Here is a 15,583-nt window from a genome sequence, read left to right on the forward strand (position 1 = left end):
TAAGGTCTTAGCTTTAGTATCTCTCTCCTCCATATCTCCTTTATTTAAACTTGTGCTAATCTAATTGTCTTATCTTAGTTTTTTTATGATACTTCTAAATTCTTTAAAAGATTTAGTGGAATTATGGCACAGTTCTAATGCTGCAATTACACTGTTTTCAATGCTAAAGATAATAATATTTAAAGATATTTCTTAACTTATATCTACATGATGTTTTTCCAGATACATGCTTAAAAATTTTTCAAGTCACTCACTAAGCATTCATAATTCTATTCCCTTCACCTCTTTTATTGTTTCTGATTTTCCAACATTATCTGTAAGATATTTACAAATGAATTTAGATTCTATAGATATTGCTCTTGTTGAAAATACTTCTCCCCTTGTATAACATATCATGTTTCCTCAAGACTTTTTTCCAAAGTAAAACATCACTTTATTTAATAGCAGTAATAACTTAAATTTATAAATGTCCTTTCCATTGTTGAGCATGGGAAGGCAAGGTTATAAAGACAGACAGAATGATTGGTGAGAGTACAGCTGAAAATAGCGGACAGTTCATATATTGTATGTTAATGAAACAGTCATCTTGGAATAAATTATTGCAAAGTAACTGTGGAATATTTCCACCAAATGTGTAGTCATCTTTGCATACAGGACATTCTAACCCAGAATCTGTGTGTTCCTTCTCTGATGTATGATGAGAAAGACTTGAATTTCCTCTATGTCTGTTGGTGGTGGTGGGGGGGACTGGCATTTTCCATCTGATTAAACTGTTGAATAATGATCTCATCCAGACCATTAGCACCCTACTCTTAAATCCACTGGATTGGACTACAAAAGGGCTCTAGGTACCAAATGATATTGTCCCAGGTTCAATAATTCTATTGACCAATTTTTGAATAATTGCTTCTAATGTTGGGATGCCTTCATGCCTGCCTGCAGCACCCCATGCATTGAGATGAACCCTAGTGGAGTTCTCCCTCCTATCTGTTCTCTGAGTTCCCTGATGTCCTCTGCACACCAGAGACAAATGTGGGAATTTCAAAACTGTTATCAAAACTCACTGATGCAAACTGGCAAACTGTGGCAGGGTGAATAAATGCTGATCCACCTTCTGCAATTATTGTCTGTTCTGATATGTGAAAGCTGTAGCAGAGTTTGAACTATTTTCAGAATTTCTGGTCTCTTTCATAAACTCTTCAATAAAACCAGATTAACACCTTTGGCAGGTATATTCTGGCAATTGTGAGATCTCTGGTGAACCAAAATGGAAGAATTACCATTGGGGCTGTGGAGAAGTCTCTGCCTTTTCAATATCCCTCCCTAATCTTGCCTACAAGGCATTTAAAAAATTGGTTCCATTGAAGGAATTTGATTTACATTGGTTATACTTCTAAAACAAAGTGATTACTAAATCTATGTCCTTTTTCTCCTAATTATTAATTTTCTAACTTAACCACAAAATTAACTAGTTTAAGTAGGTAATGACAGCATTATTTTAATTTCATACCAAATGTTTTTCATATTTTTAGATTTTTTTCCAATTTTTATTTTTGTAATAATGAATTAATACTCTGATTTATACAGGGACAGATAAAGTTTGTTTGTTTGTTTGTTTTTTCAAAGTGATGGGGTTAACTGACTTGCCTAAGGTCACACATCTGGGTAAGTATTAAGTATCTGAGTCTGGATTTAACTCAGGTCCTCCTGACTCCAGGGCTCTATCCACTGTGCCATGTAGCTGCCTCTTTTGTTTGTTTGTTTGTTTTTTGTTTGTTTTCAGAGATAGATAGTGAAAGAAAGACCCCCAATTGGCATTGAGACATTTCTTGCCTTCTAAAAAGTAATAATTTTATTTTTATTATATTATTGTTTTCCTATAAATGTTGGTCTTTTATTGTGTGCAATTATTACTGCTTGCTCTTTCTGCTTTCTCATAAAAGAAATATATATTATAAATACTTAGACTCTCTCATTCCTTGTCCAAGAACCATCTTTCCAACATATGTTTCATATACATATTTTAACTGAAATAATGTATTTCATTCAGTCTCAGGTCAATGTCTGCAGAGAATAGTATATTCTTAGAACTAAGAGCTATGACCTTGACCTACAGAAGAGAGACAACCAGAAATGATGATATCATCTACTCAATCCTTCTCTCAGGTCAGCAGTTAGAGGCATACAGTATATCATTCATATCTAGATTCTTAAGTAAATGGTATCTCAGAATAGAAGTTCAATTCAGGATGTTTTTATCCATCTCCAGATTCCCAGCCTAGTCACCTTAAAATTGTCTTCAGGAGTGTCCCAGAAGTTCCACTATGTCATATGAATCTTTAAAATCTCCCAGATTATTTATGTTTAACATGATTATATATGTAGGACCTAAATTGGATTGTTTTCATTTGGGAGGGAGGCAGAAGGGAATGGAGAGGAGAAATAGGAAAAACTCAAAATTATTTAGAAAAATGATTGTTGAAAGCTATCATTTATTATACTTGGAAATATTTTAAAATAAAAATAAAGATGAAAAATAATAATGAGTAGCAAAAATGAGCTCCCAGACAGACCATCAGAGAAATAATGCCCAAAGTTGATTGCTAGCTTAATGGCTAAATGAAAACAATAAATTAATAAAAGCTATTAAAAGGTCAGAGATGCCCAAGATATAAAAAAGGAAAAGAGAATAACTACAAAACCAAATGGCCATGAAAAATACAGTTTGGCTGAAAGATCAATTAGCAATGCTTGGAGAAATTATATGCAAAGTTTAAATGCTATAATAAATGAAATGAAAGAAAGAAGAAAAGAACTAAGAAAGACATGAGATATAAAAGGAGGGAATATTTGGATAAACAACTTGGCACAAAAGGTACAAAATAACTCACCCAAATAACACACTCTGAGAAACAGAAGAAACCAAACACAATTTACTGATTCCATTAGACAAGCAATATTAAAACAAAGTCAAAAGACTGAGGAAAATTTAGCAAAAATTTAAGATATATCCAAACTCCATTATTTGGAAACAGCTTGAGAAAAGTTAATTTAAGAACAATTGAACTATTTTAAATCTATCTCTGAAAATAAAGCCTGAATATCCAATTTGAAGAAATGATGAAAGAAAATTGTTAGACATCTTAGGGAGTAGGAAAAAGTAAAAGTACAACACATCTCTTGATGCCTGTTAAGAGAAATTTTAAAATGAAAACTCCCTGTAATTTAGAGTTGTGAAGCATACCTGTCTGTCTGTCTATCTATCTATAAACTGCAAGATCACATAATGAATTAAAAATATCTAGAAACCACTTTCATAATCACATAAGATTTACTAAGTGCTAATATAAAGGATCAGAGAACATGCATTATATTATTTGAACAGAGAAATATATATGTATATATTACAAATGCATATTTCCAAATAATTTAGTTTTTATATATCTTATATTTCTAGAGTTTCACAAGTCTTTTGACATTGTTTTAATATCACTTATCTCATGGAATAATATTTGGCTTGTTCTTTGTTTTAAAGAGTATGTTATTTGGGTAAGGTCTATTTTGTGTCAAGTCTTACAACCAAAAAGACTTATCTAGAAATGCTTTATAATTGCGTGAAGGACATTTACAAAGTGGAGCAAGGATGGTAGTGCAAATCTTGGAAACTCCTAAAGCTTTACTCAAAACAACATTCAATGAAACCTCTATATAAATCCTAAAATAAAAGCACCAACCAAAAATTAGTGAAACAATTTTTCAGCAAGATATCTTGGAGGAACTTCAGGAAAGGTCAACTGCATAGGTAAAAGGAGAGTATAGCCCAGAATAAGCGGGAGAGATGGGAGCCAGCAAGAGGGTTTAAGCCACGGCATAGCTAAGGTCTCAGCATACCTCCACCATCATTGAGGATCCCAGCCTCTGCTCACAGGGCAAAACCTAGGAAGCTGATGTGGTGCTCTACTGTGCTGGATCAGAGAGAACATTAGGAACACCAGAACTACCCTAGTGGAAAGCAAAGAAATAAAAGTCCAGAACCCAGCAAAAATGACTTGGAACAATAGACCCTATAACAGAGTAATAGAGTCAACTAGCAAAATGACCCTCCAAATAAACAAACAAAAAAGAATTTACCATTGACAGCAACTATTCTGAGAGGGGTTTTAAAAATGCAATCTTAGAGGAGGAAAACAGTAACAAAATACTTACATATGAAACTTCTAAAGAGTTGATGAACTGATCTCAGTCCCAAAAGACCTCTTGTAAGAGATCAAAAAATGATTCAAAAAAAAGAAGATAGGAAGAAATGAGCCTTTAAATAGAATTATGAAAATTTAATAGAAAAATAATAATTTTAATAGGAAAAATGACAAACTATAAATAAAATTTACCAACTAGAAAAGGAAACCTAAACATCTAACTGAAGAAAATCAAACCCTGAAAACTAGAATTTTACAAATTTAGTGAGTGACTCTGTGAGGTACAAAGATTTCATGTAGCAAAACCAAAAGACTAAAAAAGGAAAAAAAGTGAAATACCTCTTAAGTATAACTATGGAACTGGAAAATGGACCCAGAAAAGCTAATTTTTAAATTACTATTCTACTTCACTTATACAAAAATATTCATAGCAGCCCTGTTAGTGGTGGCAAAGAATTGGAAATTAAGTAAATGTCCTTCAATTGGGTAATGGCTTAACAAACTGTGGTATATGTATGTCATGGAACACTACTGTTCTATTAGAAATCAGGAAGGATGGGAATTCAGGGAAGCCTAGAAAGATTTGCATGAACTGATGCTGGGCTAGATGACCAGAACCAGAAAAAACATTGTGTTGCCCTAACAGCAATAAGAGGGTGATGATCAACCTTGATGGACTTGCTCATTCCATCAGTGCAACAATCAGGGACAATTTTGGGCTATCTGTTATGGAGAACACCATCTGTATCCAGAGAAAGAATTGTGGAGTTTGAACAAAGACCAAAGCCTATTACTTTTTTTTTTAGGCTTTTGCAAGACAAATGGGGTTAAGTGGCTTGCCCAAGGCCACACAGCTAGGTAATTATTAAGTGTCTGAGGCCAGATTTGAATTCAGGTACTCCTGACTCCAGGGCCAGTGCTCTATGCACTGTGCCACCTAGCAGCCCCTACTTATTACCTTTAATTTAAAAATCAACAACATTATCTCATTATGTAATTTTGCTATCTCTTATACATTTTTTTCCCTGAAGGATATGATTTCTCTCTTACCACATTCAACTTAAATCAATATATACCATGGAAACAATGTAGAGACTAACAGACTGCCTTCTGTTGCGGGTGGGGGAAGGAAACAAGAATACAGGAAAAATGTAAAACTCAAAATAAATAAAATCTTTCTTAAAAAAACAAATAAAAAAATCTTTGTGCTCCAGATTCTCTCCCTTCTTTCTGTCCTAACCCTCTCATTGAAAAAGTAAGCTATTGTAGTTCTTAAAAGTATAGTCAGGAGAAACATTTCTATAATAGTCATGTGAAAGAAAGCATAGAGATCCTTGCACCCCCGAAATAGTAACCTCTAGAAAATAAGGAAAAACATAGCTCAAATCTCTATTTAAACACCTTCAATTCTCTCTCACTCTCTGGAGATGGAGAGCATTCTTTATCATAAGCCCTTTGGAAATGTCTTGGATCACAGTATTGCTGAGAAAAGCTTAGTCTTTCACAGCTGATCATCCAACATTATTACTGTTACTTTGTTTTCAATACATTTCACTTTTCATCAGCTTATGTAACTTTTTCCAGCTTTTCTGAGAAAATCTCATTTATTTCATATAGTAAAACTGCATTTCATCAAAATCACATGCCACAATTGGCTCAATCATTCCTCAACAAATGAACCTCCCTCAATTTCCAGTTCCTTGACACCAGGAAAGAGCTGCACTCTCACTCTCCGCTGGCTCTGTGTGTCTGTGTGTGTGTGTGTGTGTGTGTGTGTGTGTGTGTATTTCCTTTTCCTCCTTGTTTTTCACCTCTTCTGGAATACAGATCTAGTAGTGATTATTGGGTCAAAAGGTATGCACTCGATCTTGAGCATTGTTCCAAACTGATGTTTAGAATATTTAATTCAGTTTACAACTCCACCAATAGTGTACTAATGACTTGTTTTCCCTATATACCCTCCAACATTTGTCATTCGTCTTTTCTGTTTTCTTACCCAATCTAATAGGTATGAGATAACTCCTCAGAATTGTTTTAATTTGCATTTCTCCTATCCATAGTGAGTTAACTTATTATTTTATTAATTCTATAGTTGAAACCTATTCATATCTTTTGGTCATTTATCAATTGAGGAATGTCTCTTATTTCTATAAATTTTACTCAGTGTTCTGAAAAATGTGACTTTACCACAGAAAATTGCTTCAAAAGTTTTTAAGAGTTACAATTCCTAAATGTATTTCTGTCCAACCTATTCCTGCACACTCTTTTGTTCTATTCTTTCTCTTCTTTCATTCTGTCCTTCCTGAAATATTTTGCTTCTGATAAGAATTCTCTTCAGTCTACTATGATTTCCTTGAACCTCATCCACCTTTCTCATATCCGCTTCCCCCTCCTACTTTCCTGTAGGGTAAGTTAAGTTTTTTCACATAATTGATTTTATATGTTATTCCCTCTGTGAGACAATTTTGATGAAAGTGAAGTTCACTCTGTCCCTCTCAACTCTGCCCAATGTAAAAATTTTTATTGCCTCTTTTATGTGAGATAATTTGCCCCATCCTACCACTCCATTTTATTTTCCCCAGTACATTTTTCTCTCCCTTTTATTTTATTTTTTTAGATATCATCCCTTTTTATTCACATCACACCTGGGTCATCTATCTATCTATAGTCTTTCCAAATACCCTGATAATAAGAAAGTTATAATAATTTTCATTTTGGGATCTTTTTTTCAGGAGATGTTCAGGGGATTATTTTTTTTTTAATTTTGCCATCCGGTTCTAGAATGTCAGGGCAGTTTTGCTTAATCATTTCTTGAAAGATGATGTCTAAGCTCTTACATCTATTTTCAGGGTATGGTTGATTTTCTTATTGGATAGCTGAAAATTGTCTTCTTTTTTTATTCTTTTATGTTTGTTATTGTTTCCTGATTTCTCACAAATCATTAGTTTCCATTAACTCAGCTCTAATTTTTGTTTTCTTTTATTTTTTGCAAGGCAGTGGGGTGGGTAAGTAACCAAGGTCACATAGCTAGGTAATTAATAAGTTTCTGAGGTTAGTTTTGAACTGAGGTCCTCCAGGACTGGTGTTCTATCCACTTTGCCACCTAGATGCCTCTCAGCTTTAATTTATAATGAATTCTTTTCTTCAGTAAGCTTTTGGATCTCTTTTTCTATTGGACCAATTCTACTTTTTTTAAGGTTTTTACAAGGCAAACGGGGTTAAGTGGCTTGCCCAAGGTCACACAGCTAGGTAATTATTAAGTGTCTGAGGCTGGATTTGAAGCCAGGTACTCCTGACTACAAGGCCAGTGTTTTATCCACTGTGCCATCTAACCGCCCCCCCCCCCCAATTCTACTTTTTTATGGAGATTTTTCTTCATTGAATTTTCATCTTTTTCCATTTGGTCAATTCAATTTGACTTTTTAAATTGATATTTCATTTTATTTTTCCAATTTCATGTTATGAAAGTTTTTTTCAATATTTGGTTTCTTAAGGCTTAGTTCTCCTCACTGGCATTCTGTATATCTTTTACCTCTTGGTCTAGGTTGGTTTTTAAGGTATTACTTGATTCAATGTACTCTGCATCTCCTTTTCTAAGCTGCTGACTTATTTTTACATGATTTTCTTGTATCACTCTCATTTCTCTTCACAATTTTTACATTAGCTCTTTGGTAGGACTTGATTTTCAAAGTCCTTTTTCAAATTTTCCATGGTCTGAGACTAATTCATATTTTTCTTTGAGATTTTGTTATCTTCTTTTGAGTGTATTTTGATCTTCCTTGTTATCATAAGAACTTCCTATTATGATCGTTTTTTTATTTTCTCGTTTTCCCATTTATGATTTGACTTTTTATGATTTGGCTTTTTTGTTAAAGCAGGGGTTTCTTTCCTGGGTGGAGTTGACTGTTCCATGGCTTCTGTGGCTTTTCTGCATTTCTTTGCAGAGATACTTCTAGGGACAGGCAAATTTTCAGTTCTTCCATGGTGGTATGATATAAGGAGACATGTTTACTCCTTTCCTGACCTGTGCCTTGTTCTATAAGTGACCACAAACACTTTATTTTACCCTCTGGGAATGTGGGGAAGGTTCCTGTTCTCCTAACCCTAAGTTCTAGTGTACTTCTACCTATCCTTTCCCTGCAAGGGCATACCCAATCCAAGTATGAGCAAAGCAACAGAGTTCTGCTTCAGTGCTAGCAACAAGATCCCATAATCTCCTTTACCATCTATGGACTGAGAGTTCTGGAAACAACTTCTGCTGATTCAGTGGTTGGACTGTACTAACTGTTCACCCTCATAGTATAGACTTTCCCTGACAATCCAATAAGTTGTCTTTGGCATCTCTGGGCTGAGATGCCATAACTGCTATTGATTCAGTAGTTTGCCACTGCTACTAGATTTCCAGTGACCTGTATAAGGTGGGGTGATATGGCCTGTGCCATGTTCCTCTCTCACTCTGGTGCAGCAGAGTTTCCTGCCGACCTTCAAAATTGTCTTGGACTGAGAAATTGTTTTATTCCATCTTGTTGTAGAAAATTTTTTGAGTCATTATTTAACAGTATTTGCAGACATTTAATGGAACAATCAGGTATGTCCCTACCTCTCCTTCATCATCTTGATTCTACCACTGCTTTCAAGCATTTTAAAACTTCTTTTATATTTTCTTCTTTTCTTCCTTTTTTGTTTCTTTCTTTCACAATGTAAATAATATGGAAATTTATTAAACATGATTATACAATAACATGTATCAAATTGCTTTCTGTCTTTGGCAGGTGAAAGGGAAGAGAGAAAGGGAGAAAAATTATCAGAAATGTAAATTATCTCTACATGTAAAAGAAAAAATTCTATAAAGATGAAAAAAAAGAATTGTAATTACTGAAGGTGGATCTTAGATGTCTGAGTTAATGCAGGGACTTCCTGAGTTTTCCATAGTCACTGCTAACACCTTTAAAAATGGTTCTAAACATATTATAACAGTAGAACTCTCAAAAAGATGGAATGATACAATTTTCCAGTTCAAGACAACTCAGAAGATCAGCAGACAAATCTGAGTTAGCAGGGTGAGATAGGAGCTCAGTTCAATGTAGATCATGTCAATGCTGAGTCATCAGGAGTAGAGACCTCAGGCCACTGAATCATTGGAAGCAGTGGTGGCTTCCAGACTTCTCAGCTCACAGACACCAAAGAAAACTTAGCAGGTCCACAGGAAATGTTTGTCACATCAGGACAAAGGGAAGCACATCAACATAGTATCAGCCTTGGGATACCAGGGACAGTCCTTGGGAGCCACTGAATAAGCACCTATAGAGGCGTCTTCCAGAGCTCACAGCCCAGTGACAATAAGGATGTCAAAAAACTGAATAAAGGTGATTACAGAGTCTTTTTGCTAGCACTGAGGCAGGACTCTATTGTCTTGCCTGCAGACAGATTTGTGTCACAGTCTGGGATGACAGTCCCATGGTAAGGGGCATAAGGGGAGCTGGGATCCTCTATGCAGGTCCAGTGTTTGTAGTCACTCACCAAGCAGAGAAGAGGACCGGAGAGTATTAAACATACCTCTCTCTCCTTAGATCACACCACTCTGGAAGAACTTAAAATTTTTAGGCTATTGGTCATATCTCAGGAAACAAATGCACAGAACCCTACAAGTGAGTCCTCCACACTGAAAGCAAAGTTTACTTAACAGAATTAAAAGTTAAGTAAAAGGAAGAATGAAAAATCAATGGAAAAAACATCCTAAATGTAGAAATTTACTATGGTGACAAAGATCAAAATACAACTCAGAAGAACATAAAGTCAGATCTCCTATATATACAAAACCTCAAAGAAAAACATGAATGATTCTTAGGCCATAAAAGGGTTTGAAAAGGAGTTTGGAAATCAAGTAGGAGAGGTAGAGGAAAAGTTGGGTAAAAAAATGACAGTGATTCAAGAAAAGTAAAAAACAAGTCAATAGCTTAGCAAATGAGACAAAAATATTGAAGAAAATAGTACCTTAAAAGTGGTTAGATAAAATGGATAAAAGAAATATTAAAAAAGTCAAAGATGAGAAGAATACCTTAAAAAGCAGATTTAGATGAATGGGAAAAGCACAAAAATTCACTTAAGAAAAAAGTCCTTAAAAGTTGAATTGAGAGATAGAGCTAATATGTTAAGTCAGAAACTCCCCTGAGCACCCCCCCATGCCTCAAATATCTATAAATAATGACTTTACACAAATTCTAGAGCACAAGAAGATGAAGTGAACTAGTTTTCCAACTCAAAACAATTCAGAAGGAAAGTCTGTGCAGCAGACTGAGGGATGAATTCAGTGTAGTGAAGTCCATGCCAACACAGAGGTTCCAGTGAAAGAGGAGCCAGTCTCAGTGTGACTGAATCAATGGTGGTTTCCAGAGATTTTAGCCTATAGATGGTAAGGGGGTCAAGAAGGAGATTAAAGGAGTCTCTTTGCTACTACTAAGGAAGAGCTCACCTACTTTGCTCATAACCAGATCTGAGTTACAGTCCTTTGTTGTATTCCCAGATCCAGAAGGAACACTACTAGACCAAAGTTTGTGGATTCAAAGGAACAGGAACACTTTCCTCACTTCCGAAGCAGAAAAAAAGTGCTGGGTTCATTCACCAAACAAAGCACAAGCCAGGAGAATGAGTAACATCTCTCCTTAGCTCATACCACCTTGGAAAAACGGTAAATTCATAAATCATTAGAAATATCTTTGCAAACAGTTGTAAAATATCCCTAAAGCTTGAGAAAATGTGCCTTCCACCTTGGAAGCAGAGTCCTACATTAATATAGTTAAAATCCAGTAACAGACTGGGAAAATGAATAAACAAACAAACAAAACATTCTGATACATGAAAATTGCTTTGGTGACAAGAAAGATTAAAGCATACACTCAGAAGTAGAGAACTAAGTCAAAGTTCTCACATACAAAGTCTTCAAGAAAAAAAATGAGTTGGTCCCTAGCTACAGAAGAACATAAAAATATTTTGAAAATCAAATAAGAATGTCAAAGGAAAAATCAGGAAGAAAGAAATGAGCTATGAAAGACAATCATGAAAAATGAATCAAGTCTGGTAAAGGAGACAAAAAATTAGCATTTAAAACATAGACTAGAGGGGCGGAGCTGAGATGGTGACAGGGGAGGACTGTCTCTTAGGTGCTCTTGATAAAAACTTATAAACTAAGGACTCTAACTACATTTTCGAGAGACAGAATAGACAGAGGGATCCAGTGAGGTAATTCTCCAACCCAAGGTAACCTGGCAAAGAACAGAAAGGCTCTGCTCCACAGGGATGGAAGGATAGCTCACCAGAGGGAAGAAACTTATGAGAGCTGTGGTTCACAGCAGGGAAGGCAGTTTCCTGACTTACACCCTGGGGAGCACCAAGCACAACTTGGCGGATCAACGGGGGACCTCTGCCAGAGCAAGCAAGTGAAGCCCAGCCCTCAGGTCACATAGTGAGCAGCATGGTCACAGCACCCCAGATCCAGAAACCAGAAGCAGAAGCTGGTAAGCAGGAGCCCCCAGGGCATGAGTGCTGAGCCTAAGGAGGGGAGTGGAGAGAGACTGCTGAGCTCTGTCCTCTGTCCTGGAAACAGGACTCTGGAGTTCTGACCACATTCAGATCCTGATCACAGTCTAGGACCCCCCATAGAATAGCAGGGCCCTCCCCACTTCAGCCCCCTGGCAGAGGGGTGCATTTATGCTCATTCACAGACCAAGAGGGAAGACAGAGTCTCACACACACACTGTGATCCTTTTGGGGGTGTCCCACTCATACACAAAAGCTCAGGAAGCACCCCCAAAACCAGGCATAGGCTGGAGAAATGAGTAAGCAGAGGGAAAAAGAGGGACACAATTGAGAAATACTTTGCTTATGATCCCAAGAAGGATTAAAACACTCAATATGAAGATGAGGAAGTACAAGCTCATGCATCTAAAGACTCCAAGAAAAACAGAAATTGGGCTCAGGCTATGATAGAGCTCAAAAAAGACTTTGAAAATCAAGTGAGGGAGATAGAAGAAAAATTAGGAAAATAAATGAGAGAGATTCAAGAAAAAAATCAAAATGAAATCAGCAGCTTAGTCAAGGAGATCCAAAAAAAATGCTGAAGAAAATAGCATGTTAAAAACCAGCATGGGTCAAATAGATAAAACAGTTCAAAATGTTATTGAGGAGAAGAATGCTTTAAAAAGCAGAACTGGCCAGATGGAAAAAGAGATAAGAAAGATCTCTGAGGAAAACAAATCCTTCAGACAAAAGAATGGAATTGAGGGAGGTTGCTGATTTTATGAGAAATCAGGAAACAATACTTCAAAACCAAAAGAATGAAAAATTAGAAGAAAATGTAAAACATCTCATTGAAAAAGCAACAGACATGGAAAGCAGATTAGGAAAGATAAATTAAAAATTATTGGAATAGCTGAAAATCATGACCAGGAAAAAAGCCTTGACATCATTTTTCAAAGAACTACTACAGGAAAATTGCCCTGACATCCTAGAAGCAGAGGGAAAATAGAAATGGAGAGAATCCACCAATCTCCCTCAGAAAGAAATCCAAAAAAAAAAACAACCCCAGGAATAATATAGCCAAGTTCCAGAACTCCCAAGTTAAGGAGAAAATATTACAAGCAGCCAGAAAGACACAATTCAAATATGGTGGAGCTGCAGTCAGGATCACACAGGACTTAGCAGCAACTACATTAAGGGCTTGTAGGGCTTGGAATATAATATTTTGGAAAGCAAAAGAGCTTAGAATGCAACTGAGAATCAACTACCCAGCAAAATTCAATGTCCTCTTCCAGGGAAAAAGATGGACTTTCAGAGAATCAGGGGAATTTCAAATGTTCATGTTGGAATGGCCAGAGCTGAACAGAAGGTTTGATCTTCAAATACAGGATTCAGGTAAAGCATAGAGAGTGGAGGAGAAGGGGAAAATATGATGGACTTAATGATGATGAACTACATGCATTCCTGTACAGAAAAATGATACTAATGATGCTCATATGAACCTTCTCATTTAATAGAGCAGGTAGAAGGAACTTTTATAGATGAAGCACAGGAGAAAACTGCATTTGACAATATATTGTGGTGTAAAAATGGAGTCAATAGATAAAAGGGAAATGTAATGGGAGAAAGAAAAAGGAGAGGAGGAATAGGCTAAGATATTTCATATAATAAGATTTTTCTTTATTTCAATGAGCTATTGCAATGATGTGGAAGAGGGGAAGGCAAGGGGGAATGAGGGAATCTTTTCTCTCATCGGAGGTGGCTAGGAGAGGAGACTATATATATATATATATATATATATATATATATATATGTATGTATATATACTTAATGGGGTATAGACATCTGGAGTAAGAAGGAGAGAAGGGGGGTGGAGGGGGGGGATGTGAGTGATGGAGGATGATCCATGAGTGGAGAGTGGTCAGATATAACACATTTTCTTTTTTACTTCTTGAAAGGGGCTGGGATTGGATGGCCTGTCCCTAAGGGGTGCTATGTGGGCTCAGGGCCTCTTGGCCCCAGGGCTGGGGATCTGTCTGCTGCACCACTCAGCTACCCTACAGCAGAGACAGAGTGAAAGGAGAGAGAAAATATAGTACATGGTAGTAGAGAAGTACAAATGGAGGGAGTTGCGATCAGCAATGGGAACAGTGGAAAAATATGGAAGTAACTTTTCTGATGGACTTATCATAAAGAATGTGATCCACCCATGACAGAGCTGGCAATGTTGGAACACAGACTGAAACACATTTTTTTATTATTATTATTTTGGGGGAGGGATTTCAGGGCAAATGGGGCTGGGTGGTCTGCCTGGGGCCACACAGCTGAGTGATTTGGGGGTTTCTGAAGCCGGATTTGGACCTGGGTGCTCCTGGCTCAAGGGCCAGTGCTCTCTCTGCCACCCAGCCATCCTTATTGTTATTATTATTATTATTATTATTATTATTATCATTATCATTTTATTTTGGGTCTTTTTTTTTGGTTTTTGCAGGGCAATCGGGTTGGCGTGGCTTGCACGAGGTCACACAGCTGAGTGATTGTTGGGTGTCTGGGGCTGGATTTGAGCTTGGGTGCTCCTGGTTCTAGGGCCGGTACTTTGTCCACTATACTACCTGGCCATACTTACAATTATTATTATTATTATTTTAATTTTTTTCTCTCCCCTTTATTTTATCACTCATGCAGGTCTATATTTTTTGGGGGGAATTATGTTTACTCTTAAACATGAATATTTTATTTATGTATAAAAAACATTATTTGTACAAAATAAGAACTTAAAAAGTCATAGATTAGGTGAAATGGTAACTTGCAGTTTACCTCTTCATGAAACATCACACTCTATAGTCAATATGTTCAAGCACTACTATTTATTTTATTAAAAATCTTCCAAATATACTTTCTAATTTGTATATGTATTTTCCCAGTAATCAATATTTCCCTCCAGAGTTATGTATTTATTTATGACTCTTCAACTAATAGGGCATTGGAGTAGCTTAAATAGCTAACCTTGAATATTGACCATCATTTCTGAAATCAAGACATTCCTTTTATACTACATATGTACAATTTTAAGAAATCAGACTAAAAGCATTCAATTTTAAAAGATAACCTGGCAACATTATTTTTTGCAATATTTTTAGTAAGTAAGAATCAACTGCAAAATGAATTTCAAAAGATCTTTGGAGTAAGATTCTCTAGGAAACTCCTATTATCATTTTCATATGTAGTGTATCATTTTCATATGTAGTGTATCATTTTCATTAATAGTCAACAGATATAAATATTATTTAATACTTAACACCCTTCTTCATTTCTCAGGACCATTGTCAATACTTTGCTCACTTCCAAATGGAAACCTAAGCCATAAGCCCTTTACCCAAAGAAATGCTTGGCCCAAAATAAATCCTTTTTTTTTTTTTTAACAAACTGTAAGAAATCATTAGCTGTCTAACTGACTTCAAGAATTACTTTTTCCATTTCATTTTATAGAGTGCAGATTTCCTAAATATTTTCCTGGTTCATCTGTTGTTATTACATTTACCAGTATTTTCATTTCGACTATGTATTCCTTTCACTTCAGAATTATTTTAGACATGTGTTTGTCTCCTATTTGTTCCTACTTATTAATAAATAATTGGATTAGTTGCTCCTTTTTTTAACTTACCCATCTTGTAAATTTTAATTCTAGAGATTATGTTGGTTGAAATAACCCCTTACTTATGGTCAACCAGGTTTATAACCTTACAAACCTGAATCTACTTTCTCACACACTCCTTATATCCAATATGCTGCCAGGATTGTCAATCACAATTCCACAACATCTTTATAACTTTGCCTATATAGTAACTGTTCTATTTCAACAACTCATCATC

General features: G+C 35.8%; 1 pseudogene; it reads right to left on the bottom strand.

Annotated features, from left to right (window-relative positions):
* Positions 1-460: 460 nt before the first annotated feature.
* Positions 461-15,379, bottom strand: LOC141489464 (E3 ubiquitin-protein ligase RNF126-like; annotated as a pseudogene).
* Between the last annotated feature and the right edge of the window lie 204 nt (positions 15,380-15,583).

The sequence above is a fragment of the Macrotis lagotis genome, chromosome 5 (genome assembly GCF_037893015.1).
Source record: "Macrotis lagotis isolate mMagLag1 chromosome 5, bilby.v1.9.chrom.fasta, whole genome shotgun sequence".
NCBI classification, from domain to species: Eukaryota; Metazoa; Chordata; class Mammalia; order Peramelemorphia; family Peramelidae; genus Macrotis; species Macrotis lagotis.